The sequence below is a fragment of the Strongylocentrotus purpuratus genome, unplaced genomic scaffold (assembly GCF_000002235.5).
Source record: "Strongylocentrotus purpuratus isolate Spur 01 unplaced genomic scaffold, Spur_5.0 spur5_scaffold_17, whole genome shotgun sequence".
In the NCBI taxonomy this organism is placed as follows: domain Eukaryota; kingdom Metazoa; phylum Echinodermata; class Echinoidea; order Camarodonta; family Strongylocentrotidae; genus Strongylocentrotus; species Strongylocentrotus purpuratus.
In genome coordinates, this window is record NW_022145602.1 from 29,492,455 (window position 1) to 29,500,354 (window position 7,900).

The following is a 7,900-nucleotide window of genomic DNA, read 5'->3' on the forward strand; positions in this document are numbered from 1 at the left end:
TGAATACTCCACGTGTTTTTATCTAGATGCTGGCTTGACATATTCTTGTTTTGTTCTTTTTGTTGTCAATTGTTTTTTTCAACTGTGCTTATCATTCAGTTCATAAAATTTACGTCGTTTCCTCAAATTCAAAGTCAACTGGATAACGATATGACATCAATTGCCTGGCCTTCCAATTTCTATATTGTTCTTAACCAAAATGATGATTTGTCTAGGCCCCTAGTATTTGATAATACATGTATTCATGTGATGGTTCCTTGTATGGCGCATGTATTCGCTGTATGATGTGAGCTTATGGCGTTTGCTCTCAAATGTCTCACGCAAATCTAACATAGTCCGTGTGTCAAGTATAGTTCATACCATTTTAAACAGTCATGATTTCTGCAGCTCTGCCATCCCCCAAATATCCGCCTTTACCTGCCCTCAAAAGTACCCCTGTCATTTTTGTCTGGACCCTCCCTTAAAACTAAATCGCCTCACAGTTCGTAGAAGGATCCAACTGAGAGGGTATACATGGGAGTCTGGTACCCCTCAGTGAGCCCCGCTTTGATTCCTCATAGGTGCAAAGAATTCAACACAATAGCTCAGTAGTTGGCACTGCAAATTATGTTGTTTTTCTTCTTTGGAGTCCAAAACTTCAGAATACGGGCCCCAGGTTTTTTTACAACTACAGCACTCGCTGGGACATAAACGAAAGAAAATCTGAAATATACTACTTCTACTCCTTTCTCTCTCCCTCTCTCTCTCTCTCTCTCTCTCTTTCTCTTTTTTGATTCCCCCGTAGACATTTGTTCTTTATATTTTATTTGCCAAAATAGAGAGATATCAGTTGTGCCTGTAAAAAATAACATTTAGGTCTGAAAAGGGGGTTACATACAGCAGAATGACATATAGTACTAAATCTTTAGGTTATGAGTTAGACATTTTTCGTTTTGAAAAGCAACGAAATGTAAATAGAATTTCACGTTTTATACAAAATTATTCATTAGTGTCTGTTACGTTTAAATAATTCAGCACTCGTTGATGTATAGGCTGCTGGTAGACCATTTCAAGGGGGCATTTTTTATTTTTATATAAGTTAAAATAATTGGTGTTTGCGCCCAGATTTGATTTGATCCCAAACAAGTCGACTTACCGAGTTTCAACAACTCGTCATCTTGTCTTCTTGTCCCAAGCAAGTCGATTTGCCGAGTTTCAACAACTCGTCATCTTGTCTTCTTGTCCAAAACAAGTCGACTTGCCGAGTTTCAATAACTCGTCATCTTGTCTCCTTGTCCCAAACAAGTCGATTTGCCAAGTTTAAACAAGTCATCATCTTGTTTTCTTGTCCCAAGCAAGTCGACTTGCCGAGTTTCAACAACTCGTCATCTTGTCTTCTTGTCCCAAACAAGTCGATTTGCCAAGTTTGAACAAGTCATCATCTTGTTTTCTTGTCCCAAGCAAGTCGACTTGCCGAGTTTCAACAAGTCATCATCTTGTTTTCTTGTCCCAAACAAGTCGACTTGCCGAGTTTCAACAACTCGTCATCTTGTCTCCTTGTCCCAAGCAAGTCGACTTGCCGAGTTTCAACAAGTCATCATCTTGTTTTCTTGTCCCAAACAAGTCGACTTGCCGAGTTTCAACAACTCGTCATCTTGTCTCCTTGTCCCAAGCAAGTCGACTTGCCGAGTTTCAACAAGTCATCATCTTGTTTTCTTGTCCCAAACAAGTCGACTTGCCGAGTTTCAACAACTCGTCATCTTGTCTCCTTGTCCCAAACAAGTCGACTTGCCGAGTTTCAACAACTCGTCATCTTGTCTCCTTGTCGCAAACAAGTCGATTTGCCGAGTTTCAACAACTCGTCATCTTGTCTCCTTGTCCCAAACAAGTCGATTTGCCGAGTTTCAACAAGTCATCATCTTGTTTTCTTGTCCCAAGCAAGTCGACTTGCCGAGTTTCAATAACCCGTCATCTTGTCTTCTCATCATTTAACCCGTCTCACTGTCTTCATCTGGTGTACAACCGTACTCAACAAAGATTCGTACACGAATTCATTTCGCTCTTAGTTGTGTTAAGATACATAAATCTGAACAAGGCTTTATGACTTTCGGATCTCCAAACCAAATTGGCGTTGACTTCTTGCTTGGTAGAGGACACTTTGCCTCTAGTAACAAAAGAGATAATCATGACTTTGCATCGTCTTAAATGTCATCAGTCTCTCTGTATAACCCTTCATCCAAGTGGTACTTTGCCTCTATTAATGAAAGAGGTAATCATGACTTTGCATCATCGACATCATCAGTCTCTCTGTATAACCCTTCATCCATATTACTACATGTACTTCAAATTCTAACTTATTCCTTAAGCATGGCCAGTTGCTTGTTCGACAAGGCTTCACCTGTAATTTGCAGTAATCGGATCCAGCGACTATTGTCTTTTATTATTTCTTTTCACAATGGTAACTTAATGAGTTCTACATTTCTATAACAGACCCATACTGATTTAATCCTATACTGATCCGCCAATAAGGAGATAGCCGGATCAGGTCCCCAAGTCATTATTAGGTTTAGCCCGCAACTATCATCATTAAACCAGGGGTCAGTATACTACACACGCGACATCGTGTGCCCACTTATGCACTCGTCCAAAATAATTGATATCACTAAGAACATTCATGGTTAAAGAAAGAATTAACTATGAAATTCTTTTACAGATTTCAAGCAGATGATTCATCCCCCCTTTTCACTTTTTATCGATAACAATGATAATTAGAGGAACATCTTGTATATTCGTCCAATATGATGCTCTAGGCACCTACAAAATAGTATCATTATCCTGCTTTAGCCCAGCTGTCCTAATGCACTAATTCCTACCAGGTACTCTCCACCCTACTATCCACACACTGTTCCTATAAGGAGAGTGGCAAACGAAGATAAATGCGTTAGTGCCGTGCGGGACTCGAACCGCGAAACATGAGATCCACTAGACCACGAAAGCTCTACACTGTTTATTGATTAGAAGTGAAAATGGCTGTTGAATTACATACATCAAATCTTAAAGGTAAAGACCAGTATTGGAAATGCCCCAATTTCAAAAAATGAAATGGAAGTTCTTATTACCAATCATGTGAAAGAGTATGTTTTGACTAATACATGATGATAACAATTTTGCCAGGAAACCGCCTACTAATTGATATATTTGGTAAATCGATCGATTCCACAACGTTTCTTTCACAATGCAATCGCATGACCAAAACTGGTCTTTATCTTTAAAATCCATACAAAACATTGCAAAGATCCAACCCAAAGGTATCATCGTGTACTTCGTTGTTTTCAGAGTGCATGCTGTATTGACCATTGGTAGAGAGTAATCACAATTCCTAAGAAATATCATATCGCGGGAAATAAGTTGCAAGGTGCTTGACTTTCCCGATATTCCGTTTGTTGTGCCTGAAATCAAACGCAACATCTTTTATAAATAGAAAAATTATATTCATTGAAAGTTGTAATATGCCATAATGGAACTAAATTTAAATAATTTAAACCATCATAATAAGTTCGTTCGATGGACTGATCGCTACTTGATAGACCTATTAATGTAATATAATGTAATATTTATAGGGCCTATATATATATTTATATAGTTTGGGCGAATAGTGAAAACAAAAGACAGCATTTCAATTATAGGAGAATGAGTTGCTAATTAAGAAAAAATATGTTAAGATTGAAATGGGCAGGGAAAAAATATATCTGTGATTTTTATGGCTTCAAAGGTCATTAGGTAAATGTTTAGGGTCAGCTTAAAGGATTAGGGGAAGCTGTACAGAATATTGTGAAACAAGAAAAGATTGACATAATGATTTGAATGGCTAATTGCCCATTCGTGAAGTTAGATCCCCCACTGTGATTTCCCCTCCCCTCCCTAATCTCTCTCTATCTGTCACTCTCTCTCTCTCTCTCTCTTTCTCTCTCTCTCTCTCTCTCCCTCTATCTATCTTTCTCCATCACTCTCCCTCTCTTTATTTTATTCTTATCTACGTATTCAATCTCAGTCCATGATTTTGTATTTCCTTTGCATGTTGCATTCCTTGTTTGTTTGTTTGTTTGTTTGTTAATGTCTGTCTTTAATCATGTTTTTGACGAATTATCAATATATATATAAATTGATATAACCCTAACACTAACCATAACCCTAGCACCAGCACTAACCCTAACACCAATCTCAACCCTAACACTAACCCTAACCCTAACACCAACTTAACCTTAACACTAACCCTAACACTAACTTTAACCATGGACCTATTACGGATGGACATTCAACGTGATTCTTTCTTTGATCCAATGATAGTCGCCGCCTTCTGATTATGTGCATCTTAATGAGAACATTTAGCTGTTTTAACAATAACGACTGCGTAAGCATTTTCGGTCATTGACAAAGGAGCAGTTTCCCTCTCTTGGTTTTGTTTCGATGGTGTGCTCTGTAAGAGTGTGTCTTAAATGAAAGCATCCCCAATGGGGCGCAGCAAAGTTGAAAAGCAGAAGATGTTGGTGATATGAAATGTATTATTACTGATTTGCACACTTTCGCACACACCCATGACCTTAAAAAAACAGTTAGAAGGCCATGATCTTTATAAGCCCTGTGCTTTGTAACTCTGGAATATTATGAGGAAATAGGGGGAAACGGGATTTTAAATCACAACCCCAAAATCCAAAAATAACCTCTATCTGGTAATATCAACATGTTTTCTCAAAAAGTACACGGAACAACAATTTCCGTTTATAAGTCAGAACTGCTCATCGATTTTCCATGATTTAGGCGAGTTATTATCTTCTGCGCATGTAGATTACATGTGTAAAATCACTATGTTGATTCTGTCCCGGCTTTTTGGCGGTGACCATCATGAGATCAAAGTGACGAAACATGTACGAAATGTTATTGAGATGACATTGACGGAGACAATCACAATAATTATTCGTTAAGAAAACGATGAATGTCCATCCGTAATAGGTCCATGCTCTAACACTACCACAGACACTAACCCTAACCCCAACCCTAACCCTAACCATCACCCAATCCTCACCCTCGTCCACACCTTCACCCTCACCTTCACCCTCACCCTATATTTTTGATGCAGTAAGCTCGAAGCAATTGTCGGATCACTCTGAATTTGAACTCGTGTACATGTAAGCAAATGTGAACATGGCGCTACACGGGTGATGGGGAAGATTTATCTCTCTATCAAGATAGTTATATTTCTTCATTTAAACTGTTCTTCAAGATTACTTCTTAAAAAGAAGCAGATTACTCTCTTAATTTGCACTAATCTGATCCCATACTGCGATGGATGAAAGAGCGGATTATTAACTCATCTCGGTAGGTGCCTTCTTAACTCACGTGGCGCTAGCTACCTGTATCCATTACTAAACCTTGGATGATTGGTCAAAAGTCTTAACAGTTGCAATGTACAAGAGGTACTAAATAGTGATTATAGAATATCATTAAAACAGCTAAGGAGACATGCAGAAAACGAAAGAGTGAGAGCATACAAGGGTTTCAGAAGTAGGGGTTATGAGCATGGATGAGAGAGAGAGAGAGGAGTGGAGGAAGAGAGTGAGAGAGAGAGAGAGAGAGCAGGGTGGTATGGAATGATAGAGAGACTCATTGTGCACAGAATTCAAATAAGCTATGTGTATACAGCACTCTTACCATTATAGAAGTATATGGAACTGCATAAGTAAAGAGCATTTTAGTTTGAGACAAGGAGGATTTCTGGTTTCCTGGATGTCATTTTAGAAGAAAAAAATATTGTTTTTCCTCTTATTCTTATTCTTCTTCTGCTAATACAACAACAAATACTACTACGACTACTACTATTATTACTACTACTAATTCTACTTTACTTCTTTCTTTCTTTTCTTCTTGATCTCTTTCTTTCTTCTTGTTTTCATTCTTTATCACACACCAATCTACCGGTGGTCCTTTCACGAGACCCTTTCTGGTCTTTGTAAGTATTCATATTTTCATATTTTTCAGTTTGACAATTGACCTATTGTGATTAGATACAATATGATACATTTTTTCTCCTAAATATAACATCAAGACGAAGTAGTCCAAACCATTCTGGGAAATATATTTTCTCGTAAGTGTTTGAGCTTGATTTAATTTGTATACAGCGGGTCCTTTTTCAATTCTTTCTTCTTTTCTGCGGGTCTTTTAGCGGAGTGTGTAGTAGTTATTATCATAATATATAAGTTCGCTTTTTCATGAAAATTACCTTGACCAGTTTTAGTACAATTGGCGCGTGCCAGTTAGGTCATCACATCATACAACGAGACAATAGGAAACCATAAAGAGGCGGTTGAGTTTTGAGGAAGTATGGACGAGTACCAAAGAAAAATGTCCACTGGATGGCTTTGAGTTCAAATGCACTCATATTCGAAATACGTTATGCTGTTCTATTATCGATCCAGTAAATTGAGACTTTACAAATTGACCTTGGTGTGATTTATAATGATAGGGGCTGGGTCAAATTTGTGTGCAGGGACGCGTTTTCGGTCTAAGTTTAAAAAGCAGGCAGCATCATTCACATTAAAACAATACATAACCGCCCCTCCTCTCCATCCCGCATGCCTAACGTGCCGCAATAACTTGTTTAAACATTTGACTGGAGATGCGAAGGTTGTAGTTTCAAGCCTCGGTAATATATGGAAGTAGCCTACGACAAGTATCCTCACCCTGACGCCGGTAACCCCTCACTCCACCGGCACAACCAAATACTCATCAACCATCAACACATCTGTAATTTCGCAATGTATGGCAAAGTTCGTAATGTTCGTAAACGTCAATTAAACGTTCAGATATGCCGCAGTAAATCGCGACCTTTTTGTACAGAGGATATACATGAATGACAACTGCATGCAACGGAGGTCTTACCAACATTTTCAAAGGCCTCGTGAAGAATTGACGCGGTAAAACTGCCGTGTGCGTTCTTTTTTTTAATGATGACGGACGAAGAACAATACGCGTCACATTGTGTGTATCTTACAAAACCGAGCTCTATGAATACGCGCAGGATTTTCGGTGCGTGCAGTTATTTTACACGTAAAAAAAACTAGTCGGATTTTTTTTGGGAGGGGCGGCGGTTAACCGCGGCACATCTGAACGAGCCTTTTAATGTAGAATATTGTCTCGCTAAAGGACGTTAGTGCTGCGGAAGGTATTCGAACCCAGTTCCTTGTGGTGCAAGGTCCAGAGACTTTCCACTAGACCACAGCACCTTTATACATCTACATATGATTCGATAAAGAAGAAGAAGGCAGAAATCACGAATATATGTAAAATAAAGTGAAGTACAATCTTTGAAATAGGAAGGACATGTTTATTTTCGTTCTCCCTGCGGACCAATAGGTCTTATTTTGGCCCTGCCGTATTCATATTCAACTTCAAAGTATTCACGAAAATGTCGGTGTTGCGCTGTATGACACCATGGTTGAGTGACGATTATGAGGAGAACCTGCATTTGACCCCCACGCTTTGGTATTGTTATTAATTCACAACTTTTTATTCGTCAAGCAGAAAAATCACATTTGATAGTCTTTAAATTTTAATGACAGAACGGCACGCGACTATTCGTGCTTATGATGGTCAAGAGGGAGGGTCGGAATGAAGTTGAGCCCAAAGAGAAAACAAGGACATGAGGGTTAAAATGAGAGAGATGAAGAGAGTGAGAAAGAATGGGAGAGAGATTGGGAGAGGGGGAGAGAAGGGGAAAGAGCTGGATAGTTTGAGGATGGTTGAGGGGTCGCTAAGATTGAAAAAGAGAGAGACACACGTACGCCCCCACCCACCCACACACGCATACATACGCACACGGACAGACAGACAGGCATACACGGACAGACAGACAGAGAAAGAGATA